This window comes from Porites lutea, chromosome 7 (assembly GCF_958299795.1).
Source record: "Porites lutea chromosome 7, jaPorLute2.1, whole genome shotgun sequence".
NCBI classification, from domain to species: domain Eukaryota; kingdom Metazoa; phylum Cnidaria; class Anthozoa; order Scleractinia; family Poritidae; genus Porites; species Porites lutea.
The window spans coordinates 5,425,073-5,435,117 of NC_133207.1; the positions used below are offsets into that span (position 1 = coordinate 5,425,073).

Below are 10,045 nucleotides of genomic sequence, written 5' to 3' on the forward strand. Positions count from 1 at the left end.
TCCCTTTGTGTCTAGTGTGTCTAGATTTTGTACACGGACAATGCTCTGTCCAGATTGGCCATATGAGGGAGTATGCCCCTCCCCCGACAGGTATTACAAAGTGCGATGAATTTATTACAAATTGCGACAGGTATTACAAAGTGCAATGATTATTACAAATTGCGACAGTACAGACCATAAGAAATATTTTTATTGCCATCCCGTTCAGTATCTTAAACTTCCTATTACCGCAATTTGACCACACACGAAAAGGTTTAAACGATGAATGTTCATCCTGCTTTGATAAGTGATAATCGGCAAAGCTCAGTTAAACTCAGTACAGATAAGTCGAGGAAAGTGGCACGTATATAAATAGACATCGATCCTCTATTTCCTCGTCATTTAAGATATTACTTTCACAGATGAATGCTAAGCAGGGTCATTGGTGACGTTAAATCCGACAGACAGAAATGCTGCATTTCAACTGACTGACTAGTGTCCTTTTCTGATCTCTTCCCCCAGTCAGATTCGAAGTGGCACTGTGAAGTGTGGATGTTTCAATAGCTGGAAGTTTTAAGGATCGAAGAATTATCATTGTGTTACGCACTTCAAACTGTAAGTGAAACTTATTTTAAAGTATTAAGCATTCTATGAATCAACGCCAGTTGGGAACACGTTGGAGAAGATTCGGTACAATGGAACTGAGAAACGTGAAGTCAGTTGCAGAGATACTTTTATTAATACATTGCATTTCCCTTTTTTGTAAGTACCAAAATTTGAATACTTCAAACGAATAGCAACTAAGCAGTTGGAGGCTTTGATGTGCTCAAAGGTTTTCCTTCTTGCCCTCTCTAGTTCATGCACCTTTTAAAATCTAATTACTATACATAGTGTATATCTGCCAGCTGTACGAGCACAAGAGCCACGGATACATTTGACTACAGCTTAACAGGCAAAATAGATGGCGAATGGCTTAATTTCGTCATCGTTTGGTCATTAAATTTGTTCTTTGATAACTGAATTATATTATTAAGTAGGGTAAAAGGGGTGGAAGCAGAATAATGTAACGAGTTCTTTACTTTTTTTATCTTGGATGAAAGCTTGTTTGTTTGCAACTGCCACGCAATAGTATGCACGCAGTCATAAGATTTCGTTATAAACCTGAAAAAAGCGTTTAATTTCAGTTGATCTGGGGTTACAATCAGTACTACTCGCCTCTAGGGAGATGGCGTTTTCGATTCCCAAGCCCAAGCGCGCAATAGCTTTGAAGAGCGAGGTTAAAGTTAGTGGCTTGCCTTGCAAACGGCTAAATTAACCTTTGCGTAGTTCGATAGTCAAAGTAGAAATCATTGTCGGACACTCGTCCGTCAGAGAACACAATAGTGTCCTGCACTACATTTTGCGTCATATCAAATTCAATTCGTTTCTGCATAATTCAAGGACTGTCTCAGGCGGATCGAGGACAATAGGAAAAGTAACTCGCGCACCGTTAGAAAACGACCGCCAATGACCACCAATGACTTTTGGATCAATGCTTGTCGTGCTGGGGTACGTCTTGTGTCTTAAGAATCGCATTTGAAAAAAGCGTTGGCAAAAAAATAAATACAGAATTAAAGGAAAACTTCACGCGATTTGCTCCGGTCATTGACATTGGTGCAAGTGGAATCCAGTTGCAGATGAAATAGTTCGACAAGGCTCTTAAATGCGAACTGGAAAACTTGTTCCTTCCCCCGGAAGTTGTTCCTTTCTTAATACTAGTATTGCTCGTGTATGGTAGATATCAGTGCGGAAGACTTCTGAAAGAGCACACTTAAGTCAGAGATACGTGGAAGAATCAAAAATATTTTGTTAAGTCAACGATGATTTCCGGTTGGCCAAGACCAAAGAAAAAAAGAAACTACAGAAATAAAAATAACGTAGAAGATAGACAAACTCAGTATGGACACAAACTATTTACAACTAATTGAGTGAAACATTAATAAAAATAAGCGCTCCGAAATGCAAAAGAACGCGCGGATGGAGAAACTTAAAAGCTCTTAAAGAACATTAAAGCGGACTGAAATTGTGGTATTTGTAAGCTTGTTACCCTAAACTAAAGTTTTCCAAATTTCTTTTTTATCATTATTAAAGTTTGATGTAAATTCCTGCTTGGGAGGTACATTTTTGAGACAAGAATGATTGATGTTGATTGTTGTTGTTTTTTTTTTTGTCATTCACGTCAAGTAATTTCTCGCTAACGTTAACATTCACAACGTATAAGACAGAGTCATTGACAAAATTAACAAAATAAAGAACTAGACAGCCGTCACACAACCGTTTTAAAATAGTGCTACCACTCATCAGGAAGTTAAAAATTCCCTCGCTTTCCCCTGACTTTTCACTGACTTTTAAACAGTTTTCACTGACCTTGTATCAATGAGAAACAATCAATGCTTACATTTGCTTCAGCTTTTTTTGCAGGCCATCGATATTTTTCTCTTCATTTTCAACCTCTTTCCGCGACAACGAAAACCACTGACCTCAACTGCTACATGTGTCAGGCGTCGAGTGTCAAATTAATCGTTTTGCTTCCTTTGCAGCACGTTTTTCATCTTTTCCGAAAGAAAATGCATTTCAAAGTCTGGAAGAAGACTTATGAACTATAAACCGGAAAACAGAATTCCCTGACTTTTCACTGACTTTGACAACATCAATAATTTTCCCTGACTTTTTAAAAAATTCCCTGACTTTTCCCTTGACCGATAGCAACCCTGCAATTAAGAAATACCACAAAAATTAAATACGGATAGTGTGTCTTTTAAGACTGTCAAAACGGTCGTCTATTCTAGCCGCTCACATGTTCACTTCCCGGGGTTCACTTACGTACGTGGTTATTTAATAACTCAACCGGGCGGCTACTCCGGAATTCCTCCTCCAGTTTTAGAACGGAATGACAGAGAACTTTTAAAACACCCCCACAATCTTGGACAGGATAAAAAAAATGGCGCATGTTTGGTTTACGCTAGGGTTTATCCTTCCTTTTCATTTATTGTTTATAAACGGTAGTGTTAGTGGGCCTTAGCTTATGTTTTGCTTTCCAGTCAGCATCTGGCTATTAATTAGGGACAATGAAGTTTCTAACATAGAAAACTTTGCCGACGACACTACTCCACAGGTTAAAGTACCGTATTTGTTAGATTAAACGCCGCGGCGTTTATTAAATTTTTCCAATGCGGCGTTTATTCAAGGGCGACGCCAGTTCGAGGGCGGCGTTTATTTCGAAATCACTTTTTTTTTAATCACTGACAATAGTTATTGTAAATAGTTTGTAAATATTACGTAATATAATGGTTCCAATATCTCCCTTTTTTTGCTGAGATAGAATTGTAAATGTCTGGATGGTGTAAATTACCAAGTTGTACCGAGGTTTTTCTTATTATCCTCAAGTAAACACCGCATTCTTCTTATTACGTGCGGCGTTTATTCTAGGGAGGCATTTATTGGTAATTTTTCTTCCTGCGGCGTTTGATCGAGGGCGGCGTTTATTCGAAGAATGTAAGAATGAAATAGATTTTTTTCAGGAGGTTGTCAAACAGTTTTTTAATTGGTAACAAGCGGTGAATTCATTTACAACATACGCGGAAAGTCGTCTCATTTGCTTCCTGGAATATTTTCATTGTTTTTAAGCTCAAAAATAATAAAAAATATATCATATAGTTATGTGCCGCTCCAAAAGGTAAGGTTTTTGTGCCGTTTTGGTCTGAAAAAGGTTATAGTCTTCGCCCATTTTGGCCTGGAATCGGGTATGGTTTTCGAGGGAACTACGGGAGTGTATGAACGCAAGAGCCATAATGGGATGGCCCTTGATGAACGCTGATTTATCATTTCATTCCAAATGAAGAAAGAAAGAGAAACATACGGAATCGAAATGGATTAAACCGTGAAAAGGCTCTCTGTTTCCGCAAACAGAGAAAGAAATCTTCTTTTGTCGCTGTTCTAATCTAAATAATGATGACATAATTTTTTAGATCACCATGAATTCCCAGGAGTTCCCACGGGTTGTTTTGGTTCTTGCCCTTTTAAGGCATACTGCACTAGAAGCCGAAGTATTTTTGTAGCTACATCAATTTAGCTTGGGTCGCCAAGCCGCCGAAATCCAAGTTCCCCTGACAAGGAATCCTGAATCCAGTACCCGGAATCCGGAAAGTGGAATCCATTCTTGGATTACCTCGGAATACCTTGCATGGTTGAACTCGGGGTTCATGTGTTTCTTTTTGGGTTCGATTCGCGCGGAGTGCCGTGTTCGCCTTTCTTGGCTCTTAAAGTGCCAGTTATGTAGGTTACGGGATGTGGTTTTACAAAAGACAATAAAAGTTAGAGAAACGTAAATATATGTGCAAAGGCAGAGCGGCTTGGATTTCAGTTAGCGTAGCGCCTCTGACGAAAACAATCCTGGCTTTCCTTTTTTTTTTTCTTTTGGCGGTTAGCCTATGATAACAAACTATCATCAGCCACCAGTATTCACCTAAACTCGTGCAAACGCAGATGTATTTCCGTCGCTTTCTCTGTCCACTCGAAAAGCAACAGCCAGAAATACGTCTCGATCTGCGTTCGTAGGCGGGTGTTCACATTTCTTGGGCAATTCTAACAACAATTCTTTCATCACCATCGAAGTGGCTAAAATAATAATTGAGCTAAAAATTGAGAAACAGGATCGGGATCACGCAAGTTTCCTCTTCAAAAATGTTAGGGGTTTCCTCACAAAGCAATAATAGTTTCAATGAGCATATCAAGGTTAGGATACAGGGAACCAACAAGTGCCTTCGCGTGATTTAGTGGTGTAAAGAGGAATGCCAACAATCAGATATAGGTACGTTTTTAGATCAATAGTTTACCGAAAACAATTTACGGCTGCGTCAGTGAATAAACAACGGTCTAAGTTTTCTACAGCGAGGGAATGAGCGCAAATACTTATCTTCGCGCTATTCAAGATCTTCAGGAGGCCCTGCCACCCTCTGTGTCTTTCTCTCCCTTAAAGGTCGGGTCAATACCCAGCAATTTAAGAAGAGCTTTGTTTTATCAATAGGCGCTATTTTAAATACAAAGCGTTACTCTTTATATTAATCTAAATCTAATTATGTATTCAATGTTAACCGTTAACTGTTTAACCCTTTTTTAGCTTAACGAAATGTAACTTTAAAAGTTAAGCATAATAACCTTTGCTCAAACAAAGACTACAACGGACTAACTGGCGCGTCAGTATGTCGCCTGCGCGCAGACGCACGTCTCACGCGCGCAACAAAGGAAATAGGAGACGTCTACACATAGGCAATATAATATGTAGACTAACTACAAGTAAGAATAGGCTACTTTATTATTACATTCAACAGCTGTCGAAAAATTGTTAGAGAAGTAGCTGCAATGAAGTAGGGGGCTTAAGCAACCACGACTGCGATTACAGCTTAAAAAGTCGCACTTCTAGAAAGTGAATTCGCTCTGTTTCAAACTTCATCGCCAATCTTCAACCTGAGGGTTCTTTCAACTTGTCAAAGGACGGCGAATTTTTTTGGAGTTAAATTCCAAAGGCCTTATCCAAGTCTCAAAATAAGAAAAAAATAATGGTTTTTTTTGCTTACGTCATCCTTAAAACGTGAGGTTTTGTAGGAAGTTGGATTCCTGTTGTCAAGGACCGATTACTGGCTTCTTTGCGGTGACGTGCAGCGACGTGGAGGAAATGTAAAAAACAGTGTGCTGCTCGTGCAAACTTGTATTTTCCCCGGGGGGAGGGGTGTGGGGGTGAGGACACTTCCTTTCGTAAATCATATAGTTATGTGCCGCTCCAAAAGGTATGGTTTTTGTGCCGTTTTGGTCTGAAAACGGGTATAGTCTTTGCCCATTTTGGCCTGGAATCGGGTATGGTTTTCGAGGGAACTACGGGAGTGTATGAACGCAAGAGCCATAAGGGACCGGTCATTATTTATCACCTGGGGGGGGGGGGGGGGGGGGTCGGAGGATTTTGAGCTAAACACGATGAAATTTAGCCGATCCCCCCTTTAAATGTTATTTTATTGAAGTGATCCCCCCTCATAACTATATATAACTTTCGTGATCCCTCCCCCCCCCCATGTCTTTGTACCCATATTCACCTTTCGAAGTGTATATTTAGTGTTTTAAACGTTCATATACAGGTAGTATTTCTAACTATGATGTACTTACAGCATAATAAAGCCGTTATCGCGCAGTCTTTTTTTAAAAGTGTCTCTTGATCCGTGTCTTTTTCTAGTCTGGATCCAGACATCTGAATTCAGTTGACATACAAGCAATCTTGCTTAAAACTGCAAAGTGCTTGAAACTGCAATCAGTGCTTGAAACTGCAAAGTTACTTTTTTTAGAGTGCCAAGTAGCAGTCCGCCAAGTCCCTATCAGCAGGTCATATTTAGCGACAATTCGGCCATATGGAAGGGCTAGGATCGGAAACTTGACCTCAATCGAGGTCGCGGGGCAAATTTTCGGTTCAATCGAAGAGAATGATAGAGTTACTCCTGTAGATAGCATCAATGCTGACTTTGCTAAGAAACTAACAAGGCGTTTGCATCTAGACCCTTTGCTATGGCTACTAGAAAAGGGTATTTTTAGCACGACTCTAGCAAAAAAATCTAGAGCAAGTAGCGGCCATTTTAAGGGCACAAAGTCCAGGGTCAACCTGCCGAAGGGGACTAAATGTTGCTGTTGAATCGGATGACGAGGCTCAAGAGGCAAATGAAGTTGTTGAATGGGATGATGAGGCTCAAGATGAGGCAGATGAAGTAGTTGAATCGAATTTAGTATAGAGCTGACACGGGACGCCCATTCCTGGAGAGGCGATAAATGGTTTATGTTTAAACAAACACGCTTTTTACAATGTTTCAGTTATCAGAAGTTTATATAGTTCACAATTTAGAATTCACCTGTCATGTTTAAAGATGAATATTAGCTAAGTCATGAGCACGTTATAAAAGGAAAAATATAAAGCGTTAAAACAAAGCTTTCTCGATATAAATTGAAATGCACACATTCGCCAGTGTGACAGACTTCCGTTTTTAAATAAAGTTGTGTTAATAGAACAAATTGAGATTGCAAATGCCATCATCTCCCAGCAGAATGGGCACATTTATGTTGTACGGCTTTCAAACTGGCATTGTTCAAGCAAATTTGAGTGGTCCCCCCTCTGAATCCTTCCAAAATTTTCAGTGATCCCCCTCCCTTTTGGGCTCTCAAATACGACTGATCCCCCCCTCTGTTCTCCTAAAATCAAGTGATCCCCCCCAAAATCCTCCGACCCCCCCCCCCCCCCCCCACAGGTGATAAATAATGACCGGTCCCTAATGAGATGGATCTTGATGAACGCTGATTTATCATTTCATTCCAAATGAAGAAAGAAAGAGAAATATACGGAATCGGAATGGATTAGCCCGTGAACAGGCTCTCTGTTTCCGCAAACAGAGAAAGAAATCTTCTGTTGTTGCTGTTCTTATCTAAATAATGATGACATAATTTCTAAGATCGCCAAGAATTCTCAGGAGTACCCCACGGGTTGTTTTGGTTTTTGCCCTTTTAAGACATACTGCACCAGAAGCCGAAGTATTTTTGTAGATAGATCAATTTAGCTTGGGCCGCCAAGCCGCCGAAATCTAAGTTCCCCTGACAAGGAATCCTTAATCCAGTACCCGGAATCCGGAAAGTGGAATCCATTCTTGGATTACCTCGGAATACCTTGCATGGTTGAACACTGAGTTTATGTGTTTCTTTATGGTTCGATTCGCGCGGAGTGCCGTGTTCGCCTTTCTTGGCTCTTAAAGTGCCAGTTATGCAGGTTACGGGATGTGGTTTTACAAAAGACAATAAAAGTTAGAGAAACGTAAATATATTTGCAAAGGCAGAGCGCCTTGGGTTTCAATTAGCGTAGCGCCTCTGACAAAAACAATCCTGGCTTTCCTTTTTTTTTTCTTTTGGCGGTTAGCCTATGATAACAAACTATCATCAGCCAACAGTATTCACCTAAACTCGTGCAAACGCAGATGTATTTCCGTCGCTTTCTCTGTCCACTCGAAAAGCAACAGCCGGAAATACGTCTCGATCTGCGTTCGTAGGCGGGTGTTCACTAGCCTGTGCCAGGCTCTCAGATAGTATCGTAGGAACGTATTAAAACGAGCAAAGCGAAAATAAGACGCGCACGACTTGGGAAAGGGTGCGGTGGCGGCGGGATCCCCAGCCCCCGCGCGTTTTTTACATTTCTTATTACTGAACGACTTTCCACCACCATCTATGAGCCTGGAACAGGCTAGGTGTTCACATTTCTTGGGCAATTCTAACAACAATTCTTTCATCACCATCGAAGTGGCTAAAATAATAATTGAGCCAAAAAATTGAGAAACAGGATCGGCGCCATCCCCAATAAGCTGACAAGGTATATGGTCAAGATGCTTTTGTTTTGTTTTATTTGTTTTTGCTTGTTTGTTTGTTTATTTGTTTGTTTGTTTTTTTCTCAGATTGAGTTTATTTTTTTGCGTTAAAAGGTTCTATCGTTAGTAGAGTGATGTTGGAAAAGTTATTTTCCTTTTATAGCTTGAACCATTTTACGTCATAATGGCATTTCATTTGCAAGTTTATAATGAAAAGTGCGAACGTTGTAAGCTGTATATATTTGACTACATTATAGTTAGACGGATCACCTATGGAAGCTCCATTATTTAAAAGACGATTTGTCCGAATTGCGGGAGTTAAATTTGCCAAAGCTTTGTTTTCATTAAGCAATACGTTAACTGATGTCATACGCGATCGGTGGTATTCCTTTGAACTTTGTTGCTCCAACGTGCAGATCGTTAAAAACTTAATGGCCTTAATCTTAAATCACATCACAAAGAAGTGGGAAGAATCCAATTTTAGAATTTCCAGTACTTAATTTATTACAGATCTAATCTTTCCTTAAATTTAAAAATCAATGGAATATTTTATAATGAACAGGGAAATAAACTGATAGTTTACAATAAAAATCTACCAGATAAGACTGTGACATGTGCGACTCCGGAACAGGTTACCGCGTCTCAAGGCAATTTCCCTCAACTAATCTGCAGCTGCATGAATCAGAATAGATACGATACTAGTAGGTTATTTATTTCTAAAAATAAGTTTCTGGAGGCTGGATATGCGACCAGTCAACAGAGTATGCAATGACAGTACAACGGAAATCAGGGTGGCATGGCTTACTTGCTTGAAGAAGATCAGGAAACCACACACGAAAATAATTTATTGCGGTTTTCAATTTGCCACATGATAGCTACTAAGTTCCCGGAAGGTTACTTAATAGAATTACTAGGGTCGCACATTTTCGGATTTTTGAGGTAAGATACGGTTAGCAAACCGTGATACCAGAGTTTTTGTACTGTAGGTGAAAAGTAAAGTGTTCTTCATTCAAGTAAAAAAAAAAAAAAATATGATGACCTATTTAAAGGATTGCATAAATAGAGAGTGACTAAGTTGAGATCGCGAAAATTACATTTGCCCAAAAGTGACTACAATGGGGTCTACAATAGGCCACAGAATATACTATAATGGGGTAGGGGCTCTGAGAGGCCAGCGGCACATACCCAGCAATAATTAACCCAAGTACCCCCAACCCCTCCTCCCGGGGGATCAGTACATTTATCGCAATGTTTTTTTTAAAAAAGCCCCCAGAGTGAGTGAGGAGGAAGCCATCTGTTTTTAATTAGTGAGATGTAATTTGTCCATGCAGACGTTACCGTCGCTATTCAAACCCATCTTTATGTCTCATTCGTCCAATTTCGTTGTTGGAAGGTTTTGTCGCTTCGCAGCGGGTTGGAATTTTACCCAAACAGGAGTTATTTTAGTGATGTGGCTGATGTGAATGCTCATATTGTTTCGTCTATATGTATCGCATGCAAACCTTGCAAATATCGATTCAGTTAAATACTTGCCAGATGGTGATCAAGTCTATGCTATAATGGAAATCTGTTAACAGGGCCACAAATTACCATTTTAAAGACGTAAAAATATTACCGGTTTTTAGTAGGGTTATAATTCAAAGCTT

General features: G+C 39.8%; 1 long non-coding RNA gene across 1 annotated transcript in view; it reads left to right on the forward strand.

Moving 5' to 3' along the window:
- The first annotated feature begins 461 nt into the window (after positions 1-461).
- LOC140943945 (uncharacterized) overlaps positions 462-10,045 on the forward strand; it is a 21,648-nt gene continuing 12,064 nt past the window's right edge. Inside the window, exon 1 of the long non-coding RNA XR_012166653.1 lies at positions 462-594. This is a non-coding gene — a long non-coding RNA (uncharacterized lncRNA). The remainder of the gene's footprint in view (positions 595-10,045) is intronic.